Here is a 21,340-nt window from a genome sequence, read left to right on the forward strand (position 1 = left end):
TGTGTGTGTGTGTGTGTGTGTGTGCCTGCGTGTGTGCATTATACACCTATATATCATGCACAAGGGATTATGTTTATCACAGAGTCCATAGGTGTTAAATAAAAGGCCAGTGATGGGTATGGATACCTCTCCTTAAGCTATTGGTCAGAGGTATCCCAGAGACCTCCAAAAATAATGTAGGTCATTGTCATTGCACTTAGTGGATCACCAGAACTTTACAGTAAAATCCCTTTACTGAAGATATCAGATACTTTGATTATAAGGCATGAAAAAACCAAGTAGGTACTGACAGGAAACTTGCCATTTGCTAGCTCTCTTTATACTGGAAGGTACTATTAAGCATAACCCATAAGAAATGGGTTAATACTTAAGACAGAGCTAGCCTATAAGAAACAAGTAACTGGCCAACAGCATTATATCAAATACAGTGTCTCTCTGTGTTATTTGGGGCTGGCGCCACGGTGGGTCTAGGCCGGCAGGAAAAAACCTTACTCCTTACAGTGGTGGTAGGTGACAGTGGGATCATCAATAATCCTATCCAGCTGTGAACTCTGTGAACTTCACAATGACCAGCATGGCAAGATATGTCCATGGTTTTAGTCATGACATGAATGTTATAGGAGTAACAACACTCTTTGATTGTATTTAAAGCCTTGTCTACAGGAGGAAACCCATTCCTGGTACATAGAGCTGGCAAAGTACCCATGACTGGAGGCTCACAGGTTACTCTGTCAGGGTGCACACACTACAGTTATTTTGATAAACAGACATAGTATCAAACTGCTCTCTAAGTTCCTTCTTCCCCTACCTGTAAATTAGAGCAGCTCTAAGACCAAAATCTGAGGTGTGTCTTTAATGCAGAAGCTCACACACATCAATGTGTAGAGATAAGCAGCCATAAAGTGCTCAGCAACATGAAGTACATCTATGCGTATGACACCTCCGAAGCCCAGGAAGGAACAATCACAGAAGAGAGAGCAGAAAGATTGTAAGAGCCAAGCATCAGGGAGGACCAGAGCAAACCAGTGCCTTCTGGATGTCAGGACCACTGAATTCCCGATTTCCAGGCAGCTGTGAATGCCTGCACAAGCCAGTAAACAATCTAGTAAGGAGCAAGAAGGGCCCTGTTGCTAACTAAGGAATTTTTATGGCTTCTTAGGAGTGACAGTCTGTGATTCCTACAGTATAAATGCTGTCAGGTCAAGCCCTCCCCAGTGGAAGGCCCGATACTGAAATGCATATCAACACAAATTGGAGTTGATGGGTTACTCAATTAATTTTAAAAAAAAAATGAGGACATGAGGTATAGGTAGATGTGATAGGAGTTCAGAGGAATTGATGGGGTGAGTATGATCAAAATGCATTGTGTGAAATTCTCAAAGAATTAATAAAATAATTATTTATATGTATAAAAATGTCCAGTCAGTCCTATTAGCACTAAATGTTCATTACTGCTGATGCATATTAAATGAAGACTTCATTCTATGTGTATACCTGTGTATATTCCGCCTCTTATAAACCATAATGAAGAGTGAGCCATCAAAGAAAAGAATCAGTGAATGTCTGTGGTCACCTTTGTCACTCACCTTTAGCCCTCATTCCCTGGCCTTGAGACATGTTGCGGGACAGCTTGAGGATTTGGCAGGCAGATTATTTTATTTACACTAGAGATTTGGATGCCATTGCTCCTTCTTCTAGTCAGTAACAGACGCTGCCCTGGACAGCAGTGACATCTGCAGCCCCAAGGGAGAAGGGTCAGCACAAATTTTAATTTTGCTTTTGGATTGGGGCTGTAAATATACAAACAGACATTTTTTTTATTCCTGTCAGTTTGTATCTAGCTTCATCACTGACATGTTTAAATGCTTTATGTATTTGGATTGACCCAGAAATATATAGCTTTAGGTTTTTTATTATTTTACTGTGTCTCTGATCCAACCTCTTAGATTAAAAAAAAAAAACAAAAAAAACAAAAAACAAAAAACAAAGGAGAAACTACCTTGAAATATTTTGATTGTTCTTTCTTTATCAGTGAAGGAGAAAGGAGGAGGTCATCGTTATTTTTAGAGGTCTCTAATATTCCAGTATCTTAACATTTAAATTTTAAATGCCAGAAAACAAGAACTCTAGGGAACTACAAGTTTCTGTGAATGATCTGATTCAATTAGGAAAAGGAATTTAAAAGATTGAGAACTCTGCTGCACTTGCTGACCAGGAATGAGATACTGGAGTGACTTCTGATTTGCAAGTAAACATAACTACACATTTACTTGGGTATACACAGTCTTAGCATAAATTTCTTCTTTGAACATCCAAGGTTTGTACTAGAGACGATTTCAACCTTTAGGGTTCAGTATCTGAGGGATTTTTGTAACAGAAGACACTGCTGATGTTTGTTGAATCTACATTTGAGGCCATCAAAATGTCCTGCTCAGGCATCCCACAGAGAAAAAGCATCTTTCCCTTAAGCATATAAAATAGCATCCTCATTACAGAAACACTATCAGCCTCCATAGTATTTGTAATCTCTGTGTGCCTTGGAGCAGTCCTCAAAGGTCAAAGAAAACACTAAAGGCTGTTTCTGTAAGATAATTAGATCAAAATAGAACTGAAGGCTGGCCTCAGGTAGCTATTTCCAATGTGAGTCAGTCACAGGACAATGAAAACTACAATTCATGCCTAAATGTTCTCCTTGGTCAAGGGGAGACTGACAAGATTGAGTCAGAACTCTTGGGTCATTTCTGATTGGCCTCCAGCCAGAGAGAACTACAACACACACACACACACACACACACACACACACACACACACACACACACACACACACACACACACACACACACAAAAGAAACTTCACAGGCAAGCAAGCAACAATTTAGATGTTTAGAGTTTAGATCAATCATCCACAGGCTCCTTTGCTTTGGCCCAATTTTTCTAAACTAGATAAACATTTGGAATTTGCTAGAGAATGTTGAACATCCCTTGAACTGTGCAATTAGTAAAAGACAAAACAAATTAAGTCTTCCTTTGTTTTGATGCCAGAGAGACAAACAGGGTGTTGTGCATCAATCACTAAGACTAGTAGGTTAAATCATCTTCAAGTCCTTGAAAGATAGGGAGGCAGAGGGATGTCTAGCCTAGCCCTGGCTCCTGAACAAGATACTGTAATTGATTCTAGGTCTTGTATTTGAAAAGGAGACATAATATATATCAAAATACAATTTTGTGAATGGTAGGCCTATGTAAGGCTTCACTTCAGGTATGTGTGATATCTTGCTTATATAAACAAAGCCTGTCTGAAGGTCAGAGAATGGAACTTGCCACTAGCTAACCATAGAGGTCTGGAGATCTGTACAGACAGACAGGAAGTGAGCTAGCTGGGCAGAAGCAGGATATAAGCAGGGAGAAACAAGAACTCACTCTCTTTTCTTCTGAGATGCTAAGAAGGTCAGGGGTGATGGTGGTTTGTTCCTTCTCTCTGATCGCTCAGCATTTTCCTCTATATCTGACTCCATGTTCTTTATTACTCAGACCAATTCATAACTCTATTTACACAGATGAATTGCAGCAGCCCAGTGTGTTTTCAAAAAGTCTCTAAAGAAAATGGAGCACATAAATGCAAGGAAATTTTTTTCTTCCCCAAGGAAGTATGAAGATGTTTTTTTGCAGCAAAATAGATGCAACTGGAATAAGCATGCTTTGTCTTTTAGACAGGGTTTCACTATGTAGTCTTAGCTAGCCTGGAACTTGCTATGTAGATCATGTGTGGCCTTGAACTCATAGAGATCTCCCTGTGTCTGTCTCCCCAGTGCTGTAATTAAAGGTGTGTACCACCATGCTGGGCCAAGGCATAAGCATATTAGGTCAATAGCAGGCAAGCTATTAGGTCAATAGCAGGCAAATATCATTAGTTTAATCTGTGGCCACTAGAATTTGTACTGATACATAAAACCATGTATATATGACACTCTTAGGAGTAAAAGGGGGGATAATGGAAGGGGGAAAGTGAAACTTAAGACAGAGCTAGCCAATAAAAAACAAGTAACTGGCCAACAGTGTTATATCAAATGCAGAGTCTCGGTGTATTATTTGGGGCTGATGCCACGGTGGGTCCAGGCTGGCAGGAAAACCTTACTCACAACAAAAAGAAGACAAGGATATGTGCTCAAAGTAAAATTTTTACCTAAACAAAAATGTTCTTATGAGACATGGTACCATGTATAATGGACATACACAATGAAATTTTTAAAAATAATAAATAAATTTTACAAAAAAAACTCTTTTACACCTGATTAAAGAAGGATTTAGCTAGTGCTAGAGTCAGGCAAAACTGAAGAGGTCAATTCACAAGGACAGACCAAAGCCTTCAACCAAGACCACCATGCCTGAAATTATAATATTGCTTTATTGCATACCCATGTATTGACATGTATAATATAAAAAAATTGTTAAGATGACAAATAATATAGATGGATGGAGAGGTGACAAGTAGACAATCAATAGAGAAATCAGTCACATTTTCCAAAATGTTAGATACATTTTTAAATGTAAATAGCTATTCTAAAAGTAAAATATCAGACTAGAGAAAATGCAGTTTAATAACAAGAGATCAAGTGAATAATAATGTTTATCATTTAAAACTCTGCACAGTACTAAAATAACCTATTATTGTTTGGTTTAGCTATCTAGAATTTGTTTACAATTAGCATCTCATGAGAACTGGCCAGCAATGTGATGTGTTATAAATTAAAAGCAACAACAACAACAAAATGAAAACATATCAGAAATGACTAAGCCATGGACACATTTACTTAAAGATGAAGACAGGAGAGCAGTTCCTGTAGCTAAGAACTGAATGCTGTTTATGTGAAGATAAAGTAAATTAAGGGTTGAGATTGAGCAGATTCAGATCATATATACCTATCAAAGACAAAAATGTTCATGTGAAAGTTTTATGGTTACTCCAAATATAAACAACCCCAAAACATTGTTAACAAAGTATATATCACTATCTTTAAATATTTCTACTTTATGCTTTGTCATTTTATTTTTTTCATCCTCATATTTAATTTACAAAAGGTCTATTATTTGTTGAAGAATTTATGTGCACAATGAATCACAGCCCAATTTTTCAACCTCATAGTCAACTTAGGAACTATAAGACATAAGAAATAAGAATATGTTCTATTTGGGAGAAGCTTCTTTTATTGTAGATAAACTGAATGGATGCACCATTTGCCTCATCGTATTTTTTCTACATTTTATTCCTTCAACAAATACTTATGTAGTACATCTTACATGTCAGGCACAGTGAACAAAGATGAGAGAGCATGCATGTTTCTTGTCCTCACAGAGTTTGCCATTTCATAGGTGATGAGGAGTCAAATAATTTAACAAATCAATATCAACCATAATATAAGCGAAACATGAGAATAGTGCTCAACAGGTGTGTGGCAAAAAGATCCAGGCTTCCTAGAGAAAGCATGGGCTGGAGACTTGATCTATACCTAGAGTCCTGCTCATCAGCAAACAGGTAAAAGACTTCTTTCTAAGAACATGCTATTTTTAGTACCACAAAATCCCATTTTATGAACACCAATTGACTGCTTTGAACTGGTCAAAAATGGAATAGAAAATAGATCCAAGATTATCACTCAATCCAGCCTTCTTTTTACCATCATCTGTATCCTTTGGACAGCTGGGAGTTCTCTAGTCCAATCTAACTCCCTTTGAGAAAGTCATCCCTCAACTTAGAAAATGAAAAAAAAGAATCCTCACCTTCCATGGCAGCAAGGAAATCTATTGTTTCTTCTAGTAGGGAACCATGGTACAGTTAAACCAGAAAAAACATAGTAAGCCTAAAATAACTTTAATCAAGAAATTAAGTTTAAATACTCTCATTCAACAAATGTGAATTAAATTTTAATTTTTGAATACATTTACTAAATTACAAGTGCTTTCAGAATTCAAAGCATGGAAGAGAAGAAAATTCTAGAAATCTCTTTACCTGAAGCTTTCCTAATATAAGATGAGGAAATACAATTTGAATTTCCAATAAAGGCTCTTATCTGAATCCAAAGGCAAGCCTGCTCATTCCTTAGAGACATAAGCCCCTTGCAGGGAAGGGGAAGCATCTCCATATCTTTGTCTATGCTGTTGGCCAAGCATCATGTCTACTAAATACCTTACAGGCAGCCTGAGGTGTTTATAGTACTAGAACATTCCTTCTAGTCTTGTTTTACTTAGTAGTCTTCTTGCAAATGATAATTTATTATGATGCCAAAGCAGGTATTACAACACAGAGAGCCTGATGCTAGGTCAGTTTTCATACTAAAATGGACTGCAAAATTGTCTAAGCTTCTCACAATTTGTATAGGCTTAGTGTGATGCCCATTTACATACCTTGAGATCAACCACTCAAGTACACAAACCCACAAATGGATAAAACTAGTCAGGAAAATTCTGGAATATATATAGCTATATTTGGATAATGTGCTTTAAAGAGGAATCTGTTGACTTCTGTGAACTTTGTAGTGAAATTTTAAAATAATTTCATAAAAGATCCAGTACAGTCCAGATCTGTGAACATGAAATTACCACCGAAGTACTTGCAAAGCCTCAGTAGGGGATTCACAAGGGCTTTTATGTTGTCAACAATGATGCCAAGAAGACAAGAGAAAAGAAAAGAAGCTAATGACAAAATCCATTGGATAAAAAGGCTTCATTAATTTCTGAGTAAGCTGAACAAATTCATTACAGCCTACAAATTAATTACATGCTGAAACAAAAATGAAAGTCAATAAACATATTTTCTAGGAAAATGATAGCTAAATTATCTCATACAATCAAAATTCCATTATCATAAATATATATGGTGAGACATTATTGAATAACAGCTCTATGACTAAGTACAATGGTTTGAACGTTGCCACTTTCTTATAGTAAACTGTATGAAGTTTAAAGTTAAAATTTAGATTTTTGTCTAGTGTTTATTGTGATTGACAATGAATTAATGCACTACAGCAAAGTAAAGGGACAATAGGCAGAAACATAATGTTCTAGGAATATATCTATACAGAGAAGGCTCACTCAAGGCAAATGGATGATAAGATCTAGGTTGAATAAATTATGGTCCCTGAAGGTATTTCAGTAAAGAGGCCATACTGGATAGTTTTATGTCAACTTGACACAGGCCAAAATATATGAGACAAGGGAATCTCAACTAAGAAAATGCCTCCACAAGATTGGGCCACAGGCAAACCTGTAGTGAATTCTCTCAATTAGTGGTTTATAAGAAAGGGCCCAGTCAATTGTGGATGATGCTCTCCCTTTGCTTATGGTCTTGGCTTCTTTAAGAAACTAGGATAACCAAGCCATGAGGAGAAAGCCAGCAAGCAGCTACCACTTAATGGCCTCTACCTCAGCTCTGGCCTCCATATTTTTGTCCTGTTTGAGTTCCTTTTATGGCTTCTTTCAATAATGGACTACAATGTGGAAGCATAAACCAAATGAACCCTTCCCTCCCTAACTTTGCTTTTTGGCCATTGTGTTTTATTACAGCAACAAAAGCCCTAAGGCAGAAGCTGTCAAAAATAGAATCTGAGAAGAGGGTAGATACACCCTCAAATAAGTAAAGAAGCTCTGAAATGCAAGAATTCGAGATAGAAAGAAGCAACTGGAAAGAACTAGGTATGGCCTGGGAAGTCAAACCTGTAGTCAGCTTCTAAGATTCATAGACTGGATGATGAGGTTGTACATAACTTACAAATGAATTCCAGATTTTCCTGGAAATCTCCTTTAATGAAATCTGCACTTTAGTTACATTTGGCTGCTGAACTGCCCAGAGTGTGGTAGGATGGAAAAGCACCCTAGCTACTACAGGGTATTGTCCTTGAGAAACAGTGGCAGCCACATGTGGCTAGAAAGTCTCTAGCAACACAACCTGTTCTGTGTGTATCTGGATTTGAGAGGTAGAGTGAGGTGATTAGGATCTGTGTTGAGTTGGCTTATCTTTGGGAGGGCATACTCTCCGTTTATATTAAAACTCATTAACCCTTCCCTTGTTCAGTTCATACGTAGGGAGTCATATTGGTGAAACTTTATGGACATAGCTTGTAATAGTGGAGGAAATTATGTGCTTATAATTTCAAAAAACTTAAAAAAAAAACTACTCATCAATCTTCCCTTTGTCACATCACCAATGATCCCTGCTCCACGGTCTTTCCAAGTCTGTAGACATATAGCCCAAATATACATGGCAGTTATTAAGAATGAGAACAAACTATTTGCCCGTTCTCATAATCATATCTCCTAAAAGGTCATTTAAACATTTAATCAAACCCTTGGCCCTTAGAGCAAGCATAGGGTTGTCCAGCTTACACAGAGCACTAAAGCTGGATTTTGTGTCGGTCTTCGGGAGGATGCAGACCAATTGCACACAAAAAGTAACAGTAGGAACTCTTTTGTCACTAGGCATGGGAGAAACAGCCAAAGAGTTCCTTGGAGTCTACTAAATTAAACCTTTCACACCAATTAATAAAACCCCTGTGGGAAACAAGTCATAATTCCAGGATGTCAGCTGTGTATTGAAATGTAAACTAACACTCAAGAAATATAGGGGGTAGGTGGGCATCCTAAATCAATATGAATTCTTTGTTTTCTGGGACTTTAGGTCTGCTGCGCCACTGCCTCCCTCTCACAGGTACAGAAGCACAAAAGAGGGCTCTGTTTCATCAAAGTGGCTCAGACAAATGACACTCCTCAGGGTGTCTGCCCTACACTGGCAGTCAGCCTGCTCTCTGCCCTCCATCGGTGGGTACTTTTCACTTCTACAGCTATCAGCCTGTTTCAGACCTATGCCTTCCCTCTGAGGAGGGACAAAGGAAAGATCACAGTGGAAATCCTCTGTGTGCTGCTAATAAGCCTATTTAGAGTCAACGAGAAAGCCTCATTTTGTACCAATAAGAGCCTTCAAGAGTTCTACTGAATCAGTAAAACCAAGATGTTTCTGTGTACTCGCTGTCCTCATTTCACATCAGCCTGGGAGGCCAAGCTGAGCACAACTCCAGACACTATGACCTCTACATTTCCTTGCTTCTCTGATGTCCTCTGGCTCTGGTGGCTAAGGGGATTTGAATTTTATTTAATTTTTCTCACAGTCCTGAGAATCCTGAGCTGTTCATCGTTTTAGGTAATCTCTCTGTGGTCTGCTGAGTCTGCATATTTGGAGATCTGAGACTCTTCCTTGGCAAAGAAATGAGTATCATTCCCATCCCACATCTCTGCTAACTAACACAACCTGCTCTTTCTAAAAGATGTGTGGCTAGAGATACAAACAGAGCCTGCCTCTACCCGAGTCTCACAACAAAGAGAGAGCTATGCTATTTGTGGGCCACAACGCAGGGAGAGTTCAAGCCAACATTAGTCTCCTTAATGAAAAATATGAACCATCTTCCCAAGTGAAAATCTGCTATGCTAACCATGTGAGTCTGGTGATGTAAGTAAATACACTTGAGGCTGAAAGGTCATGGGTGGGTCAATGGCTTTAATGGAAAGTAACACATGGGTGGAATGATGCTTGCTAGAATACTGTCTTCTTCCAGAACTGCTAGACACATCCCATATCAGCCAACTATTAGGTACAATGTAGAGATAACAAGTTAGACGACCTTTCTGAAAACAAAGGAAACTGCATACTTAAAACTCAGTGTTTTAGTAATACAACATGTTGGTGCCATAGGAGGAAACATAAATTTATGTCACATGTGTGAGCACTAACTATCATCTTCACAACCAAACCTTAGAAACAGGAAGAAAGAAGTGTGGAAAGAATTTCACAAGATGAAGTTACCCGTGTAAGGCTATTCAGCTAGGATATAGGTGCCAATGGCCCTGAGAACTTTACTATACACAGAAACCCTAATAGAAATGCCATGTTTCTCATATGTCTTATCCTATAGCTGATGAATTTGCCAACACTTTGAACAGGTTTTTACTTACGCTGCAAAGAAAGGTGCTTAACTGGAGTCCTGTCCATCTGGATGTAAGTAAAACATCAGTACCATTTGTAAAATATTATGGTAAAAGAGAGGGCATAATGTTTAAAGGGGAATTAATTGATGAATTGAGGAATATCATTTATTACATATGTATGTATCATGATTTTCAATTTATGTTGAAATATATTAAAATAAAATATTTCTGGAAAGCTGTTTATCATTTTTGTTTTACTAGGTAACCTCTTGTCTTAATGAATTGGGTGATAATTTTTAGAAAGTCAGTGATGCAGAGTTGGTTAACTCAAAGTTGTAGCAGATTAAATTCTCATCACTTGACTATTGTGCTGTGCTCAGCGTGGTTTCTCATCTGTACATCCAGACAGAGCTACAGACATAACAGTAACCAAAAGAACAAAGACACCTCCTTCCTATAGATCCTGAAAGACTCCCTACTATATCACTGGCTAGAACTGCTTTACCAACCACCCTTTCACCACACTCTGGCCAGAAGGATAGTTCTTCTATAATTGAAAGAAAGAAGTCAGGATTAAATGAGCTGTAGTAGGTGTGTGCTGAAACAAAGGTGCTCTATTGTTCTGTCTGCTAGAAGATCCACTAGACATAGTAGGCCATGTACACTATATCTAACATAATAATTTAAGTAAATAAAATGTTCAATTCTTTTAGCACTAGCCATATCTTAAGTACTCAACAGCCACACATAGCTGGTGGCTACTCCATTGGGCAACAGAAATATAAAGCAATTTTACTCACCAAAGAAAGTTTTATTGGGCAGTGCTAACCTAAAGTAAGGGGAGATTTTGCTTATTGGCAAGCAGCAATGTCTACTTCATTTTCTGTGTAACAATCAATAGACGTTGAGTACAGTATCTCTTTTAATTTCACCAAGAGCCTAGTAAGATAATATTGTTATCATGTATTCATCTAGACTTCGATAAAATTAGAAGAATCTTGAACTCTCCTACATGCATAGAAGGGCATAGTTAAGGTTCTGATAATACTTAGATCTCTCTCCAACTGGCATCTTCATTCTTTCTGCATGTCAATTATATTCTGTCATGACATGATGTATGTTTCTTCTGTAGACATACAGCTCTTCATTTTGTCTAAATTCTGCTAATTTTTTAATATCAATTTAAAGTTTGCAACTCTTTCCCTTTCTGTACATTACTCCTCTCTTTTGTGTGTTCCTATTCTCATTACATAATACGTTTTGGTGTAAGGATGTGGTTTTAATAATTCATCTTTCCAAATAGCCCCTAAGCTTAATGAAAACAAGGACTGTTTCTTTGTTGTCCATTACCACATCTTTGGTATCTAGTAGGAGGTGTTTAACAAAATGTAGCTGACAAATAAAATATGACATGGACTTATTCCTTTATGTTTTAACAAAATCTATTTGTGTCAAATGCCATGGAAGGGCTGGGTACAACCGGAGATGAAGCAAAGTCCCTGCACTTGTGAAGCTTTTGCTCTCCAAGACTGGGGAATGTAACAAAACTCCAATAAGCAAATAAACCTATGTAGTTTGAGTTATGTATACATACTTAATTCACCTTTTTCATTGTTTTCTAAGATGTCTTTTCATTACTCTGTTACCTTGTCAGCAATAGTGAGGTCCCTTTAAATAGAATAAGTGCAGTTATTTTAAAACAAAATATAGAGCAGGCCATCATTACTGACCAATTTATCTAAAAGGTAGAGGATGGTAAGTAAACTTTAAGTTCTGAAGCTATAAGCCCTGCCTAACTGCAAACTCTAGACCAGTGGTTCTCAACCTTCCTAATGCTGTGACCCTTTCATACAGTTCTTTATGTTGTGGTGACTCCCAACTATCAAATTATTTTTGTTATTACTTCCTAACTATAATTTTATTACTGTTATGAATTGTAATGTAGATATCTGATATGTGTCATTCAACCTTTAAGGGGTTGCAGTCCCCAGATTGAGAGTCACAGCTCTATACTGATGCTTCCATCTTCCTCACTGTCTTCATAAAACATATTCTTTATGAATGGAGATGTTTAGCAGACTGTACAATCCAACAAATTTTCTAAGCAATCAATACATTACTCAAACTCCTAAGTTTCTTCAGTTACTCCCAGGAAGCTCAGGTCACTTTGTTTTAGCCATCCTTTGCCTTTAAATACCTAATTTATTGTTGGTGGTGGTGGTGATTGTTATTGTTGTTAAGCTGGATAGAGTTCTGTTCAGATGTGTTCCTAAATGTTTGGGCTAATGCTCTTTTAGTTCATGAAGTGATAATAATATCTGTGGCATTTTCTTAACCCTCATCAGTTCGAAAGCATTCCGAGTTTGACTGTGAAACTGTTTAAGGACCACTCAGGTACTTAGATCTTCTCCACATCTGAGTGCTTCAGTGGAGTATCTGAGATATCATTTGGATGTTCAGTCACCACTTGACCCCACTAACTATAGAGTCCTGTGATCTTTACAGGAAGAGAGTACCACCAACTTATATTGTATTAATTAGCATTAAAAATGGACATTTTTTATGTTTTTTTATCAGGGAAACATTAATATTTACAAATCATTCAGGCATCCTTACTTGGTAGCAGAATTAGTATTTCAGACTGAGATTTTCAATACCACCCTTCACTGTCAAGGAGAGTAACACAGATGGATTAAACAACATTGGATAGTCAATGGGAGACCTGGCCACTAAACCAGGAAAATCAGTGGAATAAGTCAAAGCAACTCAGCCCTACTCTGGGAAAGGCCCTCAGAGCTGAGACAGGCACAAAGAAAGAACCAAGCATCAATCAGACTTCAGGCTTTAGATAGTTCACCTGGTAACACGGACCCCAGTTTGTTTTTCTCCAACATGAAAGAATTGAGCTGGCTGCTGGACACCTCTAACTCCCTGCACTTATGTGCACTTAAGATTAAAAGTACATTTTCTGACATTCTCAGAGTACCTTTTGTCCTTGACATGGCAAGCTTTATAATCTTTACAGATTTTGAAAGTACATTTGTGTCTGCGTGCATTTTGTTAAATTAAAGCTTTCCACTTTCAAATTTCCTTATAAGAAAACACACACACACACACACACACACACACACACACCTGCATAGTTTGCTGATCTACATACTTATTGAGGATAATGTATAAAGCATAGGTTACTGATTGCATAATTTAGCACATACTGATAAATAATAAAAATTTTATTTATATGATCCTGTGCAGGTAATATCTTGAGTTTATCTGTAATCCTTAGTATAGCTGTATATTCTGATCGGTAAGTTTCAGGTGGCACTGGTATCAGTTTATGCTAACTATCCTGTCTCCAGAGCTCACTGGCATTCAAGCCACCTGGAAACTGCTCAGAAATACAGAATAATCCATCCCAGATGCACAAAATTAAATCTGCATCCTAAAACCAGAATGTGGGTAATTTGTGGGCAAACACCTTTCTAGAGGTCCTGTTATATATATGACTATTCCAAAGCTCATCTTTAAAGTAGGTGACTTCGGGGTTTTGTTTCGTTTGCATTTGAAAGGGCATATGAAGACTATTAAAATATTTACCATTTTCTGTGTGATTGAATGACAACCAACTGTATTCTTTTACTTTTTTTTATTTTCCATTTTCTAGTTAGTGCTTTTAAAATCCAGCAATGTATTATTGTTATATGGGATGCCCTGCCTCCCCCTGCCCCGCCCTGCCCCGCCCCACCTGGCTCATGTGTTTGAATACTGAGTTCCCAGCTGGAGATGCTGTGTTGGGAAAATGTGGAACCTTTTAGAAGCAAGCAAGGGCTGGCTGAAGGGTGTGGGTGACTGGGGTGGGGTGGGAGCAGGCTTAGAGGAATATAGCCCAGCACCAATTCAGATGTAGCTCTTCTGATTCCAGCCTGTGAGATCTAACATGCCACACTGTGAAAACTCTAGTTGCCACAGACAGCTATCCCAGCCTCTATGCCCTGATGGTCTGTACCCTTTGAACCATGAGCCAAAGTAAATCTTTCCTTTCTGAAATTGTTTCTCTTGGGTATTCAGTCGTAGTAATGAGAAAAATAGCTAAAACATACACAAAGCATCACAGAGGAGCAAATAAAAATATTTCTGACTTTGTGGTGGAAATTATGAAATAAGTAAGTAAGGAAACCATTTGAGGGTAAAACGACAAGGACAAAGTCAAATAAGACTACAGGATTCCAGTTACAGCTCTGAGACTTAACACTTGGAGTGCTTTTAATAATTCACTTCCCTGGTTTCCAGTTTCTTTATCTAGAAGATTGGAGAATGATTTTGATTTTACATCCTCTCTCTGAGTTCTGAGTCTCGTATGTCTGAAATCAATGCCTGTTTTGCCATTTCAGATGCACCTATTGGAATTCAATACAGAATTTGAGAGACAGAATAAGTAAGTCATTCTGGGATGTTGGCTGTTTTACTTGCCAAGAGCAGAAGCAAATAGCCCAATGGCTACCTTACAGTGCTAATATGCCGGTACTCTTCCTGGCAGAACCTTAGTCTGGGCCAGAGACTAACGAGACTACCAGAGCACACTGTAATTCAGAGATTATTATTATTTGGCTATCTTTTTATTCTGAATCACCAAATCAGATTGTGGAAATATGATCCCCCTGCTGACTACCCGATTCATTTACAGAGCCTCATGAGCCCCGAGTGAACCAAGCAACATCCTCATTTCAGAGTCTTCCACAGAAAATAAACAACTGCTGAGTGGTAGCTATCCTGGAAAACTTACCTAGTTGCTCTGGCACTAGAAAGCAAACTGACAGGCCTTTCCAGAAGCTAATTATTGTGCCTGCTATTTGGTTCACTGACAAAATTGCTTGTTTGTAGGAAGAAACATATTTGTGCATTGCTTTTTCCATTACCACTATTTCCATCATCATAAATAAGAATCAATAGGCCATTTCATGTAGCATATGCTCACCACAATTTATAACCTCAGTGTCAGCTGTATACAGGCTAAGCTGTGTGCCCCAGTGGGCTGGCTGAGTATAAAAACAGAGCAGATAAGGGAAGAACCGAAAATTTAAAAAGATAATATTCATCCATGAGCACTTTGGGGGAGGGGGGATGCCGTTTGTCTATGAAGATGGAGCGCAGTGCCGAGCACACAGTGGTCTATTCAAATGAATCATCAGGTGAGTAAATGATGAGCGGGCAAACGAATAAATCACCAGAAGGTTCTATGGAAGTAAGTGGAGTTCAACAGCCTTCTTGGGATGATGCTTTGACAACAGTAAGGGCATTTATAATTCCTGGTGCCACAATAAATGCAGAGACACAGTGTGATCTGGAAAGGACTGCACCTGTGAGATGAGAGCTTAAACACATGCACAGGTTCCCATGATGTTCACTGCTGGTCCTCACAAGAGAAAACACTGAGTGGAAAAGACAGTCATTAACGAGGCAGATGACATTCTCTCAAGAAAACATTCTTTTCTGCCAGTAGCAATGTTGCCAAACAAAGTAATTCATGGAGAGAAGATGAGAGAATAAGAGGAAGTAACATTGAAAACTATGGGGAAGAAGTCGAGGCGAGGGCTGGAGTGAGAAATGCATGTGGAAAATGTGTGGAGTCCGGGAGACAAAGAAGACACACTGCCCGAACGAGTCGGGACGTCTAGGTTTGGGAGAGTAGAAAGACACTGATGCTGAGGTGAGTGGGGGGAAGGAGGGAGGGAAAGGTCAGATAAATGTCTGTCAAATAACAGCCATCACCACTGATAACAAGTATAGGAGAGTCCTTATTCTCTTCTTGAGGAAGACAAAGGGAATTGTAAGTAGGATTAAGTAGTGGTAGCTTTCAGAACTCAGCAGCTCTCAGAAGCAATAACAACTACATAAATAGCTAAGTGGATGATAGGAATTACCTCACTTGGAGTTTGGCCAGCATATCAAAAGTTAGATGTGCTAACACATCTCTCTGAAAGCTTTCCTGAGACACTGGGGGGGGGGGGGTGGGGATCATCTCAAACTGTCTGAAGCACGCTAATGTTAGGAAGCGGGTGCGCCTCACTGCTGGAAGATATTCTGTCTCCCGAAAATTAATAAGGCAGACTCCGCCACTGCTGGGAAGCATACTCTTATCCATGTAAATATATTGCCAGCATGCCTCCAATGGAAGCCAATTGCTACAGTCACTAATTACCATAGTCTAATATAAAATTTTAGTCAACACATACAATCTACAAGTGATGATCTAAGTGAGGGAGGGAATCCTTGGGAATAGTTCATTCTTAGAGTCCCCTTTTCTCATTATGAGTAGTTAAACAAGAACTTTAAAATTAAAGTTATTAGGGGGGTATGTGGCATTCGGGGGACAACTTTGCAGGTATCACTTCTCTGGTTCTACCTTGTGGATCTCAGGATTCCTGCTCAGGTCATCACACTTGGCGACTTTTCCCACTGATCCATTTCTGTGGCCCTAAACATGAACTTTTTAAAAGCCAGTTTTTAAAAGTAATTTACAGACCCTGGAAACCTTTGCTCATGCAAATACAGTAGTTTTTACTCTCGAGTACTTAACCAATAACATGTATTATCATTTCCCTTCCTTCCCCAAAATAGACAAGAAATGGATTATGGCAATAATTTAAGGCACAAATACCTTTCCTTGTAATTTGTAAATGTTCCCAGGTAACTTTCCTAAAGTAAGTTATAACACCATTCATCGCTTGTTAGAAAACACAGGCCAACTATGTCAGTGTCTCTCAGGTGGGATTTGGATGAAAATTTTACTGACCCAGTTCTCTAAGCTATACTCTCACAGCACTTAAACACAACTTTCATTGCACTAAAAATAGTTCTAACTGAACAAATTATCACATTTATAACAATAGTCAAATAATTCAAGGGAATATGAAGCAGACTTGACACAGAAGCTTCATTCAACATCAAAACAGTTCAGTATATGCACCGAGCATATGTCATCTAAAGATGCCAATAGTAGACCTGCATGCCTCTATTCACTTAGGAGTTAGGAAAACCTGATGATTCATCAAATAATGAATTAATAATCAATTTCCTATCACTCACACATACACACACACACGCCACAGGAAAAAAAATAAGTTTTTCTGGTATAGTTTCATGACCTCAGTCTAACCAATGGGATTTGAATTTGTACAGAAGCAAATAGTAATGCTCTGAATGCAGTAGTATGGGGCGAGAATACACATCAATGAGAAACACCTCTCACTCTACATATAAGTTCTTTTGGGGCTTGAATCTCCGTTGCCCCAATAGACCCACATCTTTTGAAGAGTTCTCAGCAGTCACTGCTAGTGTGGAAGGCCCTGAAAACTTTGGGAGACAAGGACTAGTAGGAGGAATTAGATCAGTAGAGGTGTGTCCTTAAAGGCCACAACTAGTCCCTGATCTGTTCCTCACTCCCCATTTCCTGTGTAGCTGCTATGAGGTGAACAACCTCCTTATCCACATGTTCTTTCCATATTATCTGCCTCATACTGGGAGCAGGATCAATGGCACCACAGATTCCATTGGAACAACACCTCTGAAACTGAGAACCAAAGCTCATCCAACTGGTTTATATTGTTTTGGTTAGGAGGTTGTTGTTTTTCACTGAGATGCAAAAAGTAGTGGGTATCCTCTCCTCATGAAGCTTCATTAACTGGTCCTTTATTTCCAACGTGTCCTTATGAATCCTCCTATCTAGGAAGTTGGGCCATTGCTGGCCATACATTCTACTCCACGTATGTCACCTGAGGACACACCTTTGACTTCATCTTGAATGCACTCTCCCAGATTCTTCTGGTGACCAAATATACATTGTACTTGGAGGCATGCAGTTTTCTGAACTTTGTTCATAGCTAATTAAAAATATTAGCATTTACTAATCATGAAATTGACCCCTCTGATTATGTATAATATGTCCCCCAAATAAATACCATTGTTTAGGAATAATAGTAGCCTCTCTTACTACCTGGAGTTTCTCTAGGAAGCTTCTTTCCAATTTTATATGAACCCAAGCCTAATGTGAAATGGCCTTTTCAAACCTTCATTCATTTTTTTTCTCCTGTCTTCTTAGCATATTTAATTAATTAATTATTATTATTTTTTTAACCAAAGTTCTCTTAAAGGCATCTTTTATTCCTCTATTCTGGTCTACATTTCCCCCTGGGTTCCTGTGTCTCTCTCATGCTTCTTTTCCCTGGTCCATAGCTCTCTGCAGCTCTGAATGCTGTGTCTCCCCCTCTGCAGACTAAAAATAATCCCAAGCTCAGTTCACTTCCCTCCCACAAGCTCGCTATTCTGTCCCTTTTTCTGACCCACCCCTGCCAGTATTGGTTATGGTTGTTGTTCTTGTTTGTCAACTTGACACAGTCTAATGTCAGGGGAGAGGGCGCCTCAATTAAGAGGATGCTTCCATCAGATGGCCCTGCAGGCAAGTCTGTGAAGTGTTTTCCTAATTAATGACTGTTGTGGGAGGATCCAGAGTGACTGATGTGGGAAGATCCAGACTGCTATGGATGGTGCTACCCCAGGGCAGTTGGTCCTGTGTTGTTTAGAGAACCAACTGGGCAAGTAACACAGAGAAGCCAACAAGCAGCATCTTTTCATGGTTTCTCCTCCAATTCCTTCTGCCATGTTCCTGTTCTCATCCCTGGCTTCCTTCAGTGATGGACTACGATAGGGAAGTGTAAGATGAAATAAACTCTGTGGTGATAAATTGCTTATGATATAAGGCCACTGAAGGACAGAGAAGCAAAGCAGCCGGACAGTAGCTTTTACCTCTACCGAGGCTGAAATGGAAGTACTGTCTTCCCTGACTGGAAAATGAATCTCCATACTGCACTGCTCTCCCCAAAGCCTCAGAATCTTAGACTGCCTGCCCTCTGAGACTACACTGAGCTCCTTATATTCTCTCTAGTGCTGAGATTAAAGGCATAAACTCTGTTTCTCTTTTGGACTGATTCAATCTCATGTAGTTCTAGGTGGCCTTGAACTCACAGAGATCCATCTGCCTCTGTCTCCTCAGTATGGGATTAAAGTTGTGTGCCACCATTGCTCAGCTTCTATACTTAACTAATGTGGCTGGCTTTGCATTTTGATCTTCAGGGCCTTATTAGATCATAAACAATATATCACCACAAAACACTTTCCTCCTCCCAAAGTTGGTTGTGGTCATGGTATTTTTTTACAGTGACAAAAACCAAACTCAGACACCACCCTTGAGTTTCCAATTATTCTTTATCCTTTCTCCTATGATAAATTTCTGCCCTTTTGTCTAATTACAAAATCTCTACTTATGACTTTATTTGACCGTTTGGTGAACTCCATATAGGGTCCCGGACCTTATGTTGCCACTCACTGGGAAGTTGCATGGGCTTCATCAGAATTCAATCCTAGTTCCCAAGCATCTACTTCTTTCCTGTTGTTTTCTCAGCCAGCTAATTACATCAGCTAATTTCCCCAGACCTCCCCATTAGAAATTTACCGTGTAGAACCTCCATCTCTTACCTTCTCTGCCTCAGTGCTAACCACTTACCATCTACTAAGAGTGCCTAGGAAAGCAGTGGTTCTCAAACTGTGGGTCATGGCCCCTTTGAGGGCATATATTGGATATTTCAATCATGATTTATAATAGTAGCGAAAATACAGGTATGAAGTAGCAATGGAAATACCTTTACGGTCGGGAGTCACCACAACAATGAGGAACTGTATCAGTGGATCACAGAATTGGGGGGGGCGGTTGAGAACCACTGCACTGGATTATCTGCAGCGTGTATCCTGTACTGCTCTTGGTGGTGACTGCCATCACTAGGACTACAGCCGAGTTCATGGACATCCCTCCTTTTCTTCCCTAAACTCTCCATCTCCTTACATTTCTGATAGAAGAATCTTCATGAAACTACCATCTTAGCAATTCCTCTGAGTGACAAGCCAAGTCACTCCGAAGTGTGAGGAGGATAAAGTTCAAAACCCTCAACCCCGGAAACTCTGAAGACCATTCCTTGTTCTTCGTTCACATGTCCACTGCAATCCATCTCTTTTGTTTTTCAATCCTTTTATTTTACTTTTTTATCCTCTACTTCTCTTCACAGCATCATGGTCAATATATTTGACATTATATATGTTTTTCAATATATAATATTTAGTTCTTTTTTTCAATTTCACCATCTTTCATTTTAATATATGTATAGACATATATATGTGTATATATATATATCCCCTTATTTTAGATATTGATCACAGTTCCCTCTCCCTCCCATGCCCACCGATCCCCTCTTCCACCCCCCCACACACTCCACAGGGAGGGTGATGCCATCCAGGAGGGATCATCAAAATCTGTCAAGTCATTTGGAGTAGGGACTAGGCCCTCCCTCCATGGGGAATGTATTCCCAAAGTCCTTTCATGCACCAGGGATACATCCTGGTTCCACTGTCAGAGGTCCCTTAGACTGCCCAGGCCTTCTAACTGAGACCCACGTTTAGGGGGTCTTGGTCGGTTCTATGCTGGTTTCCCAGCTATCAGTCCATGAGCTCCCCCTTGTTCAGGTCAGCTGTCTCTGTGAGTTTCTCCAGCCTGGTCTTGACCCCTTTTCTTTTCACTCCTCACTCTTTGCAGCTGGATTACAGGAGGTAGGCTGAGTATGGTTAAAGAGATGGATCTCTCAGACACGCACAGCTAAACGCTGAGAGATCCATCTCTTTAACCATAGTCTCACACTCTAGTTTCCAAGAGTTGTTTTTTTTTTTCCTACAATGGAAATAAGCTCAGTCTAGCTTTAGCACCTGCTGTTTTCCTGTATTCACATGGCTGACATCTTCACAGGATAGCAAGGTCTCCTCTCAAGTGTCCCCTCCCCTCTGTGAATCACCCTTGGACCACACAAACTGCTATCCTCTCTCCCAATTCCATCTTGTCTCACTTTCATATTCTTTTTTCTTTCCTTTCTCCTAAATTTATCTCAGCATCTGGAAATATTGGTTCACTTTCATATTTACTTAATTCATTCCTGTCACCTCAGATGCATGTGTAAATTTATGAACATGAAGCTTGCCTCACTTCCCTCCATGCTTGGCACAGGAAGCATGAAGTAAGATTTCTTTGCATCAATTTTTGCATCTTCATATTCTTTCTGATTATATGTCTGTGCTAACATTTAGCATATTACCACTTCATTTGAACAAGATGTGAGGTAGACAGAAAGTAAGACATCTCAAAACATAGGTGAAGAGGGAAAATCATGTCCAGTGATTGTAGTTTTCAGTGTCATTATCCCTGATTCTGGATTTTTCTGAATCATGCTATGAACAACAAATACTCTTTAAATATCAATTTCAATATGTTAGT

General features: G+C 39.1%; 1 protein-coding gene across 5 annotated transcripts in view; it reads right to left on the minus strand.

The window, feature by feature from the left end:
• The window catches only part of Grm8 (glutamate metabotropic receptor 8), a 764,803-nt gene that overhangs the window by 391,942 nt on the left and 351,521 nt on the right, over positions 1 to 21,340 (minus strand). The window lies entirely within an intron of this gene.

The sequence above is a fragment of the Phodopus roborovskii genome, unplaced genomic scaffold (genome assembly GCF_943737965.1).
Source record: "Phodopus roborovskii unplaced genomic scaffold, PHOROB, whole genome shotgun sequence".
Lineage (NCBI taxonomy): Eukaryota > Metazoa > Chordata > Mammalia > Rodentia > Cricetidae > Phodopus > Phodopus roborovskii.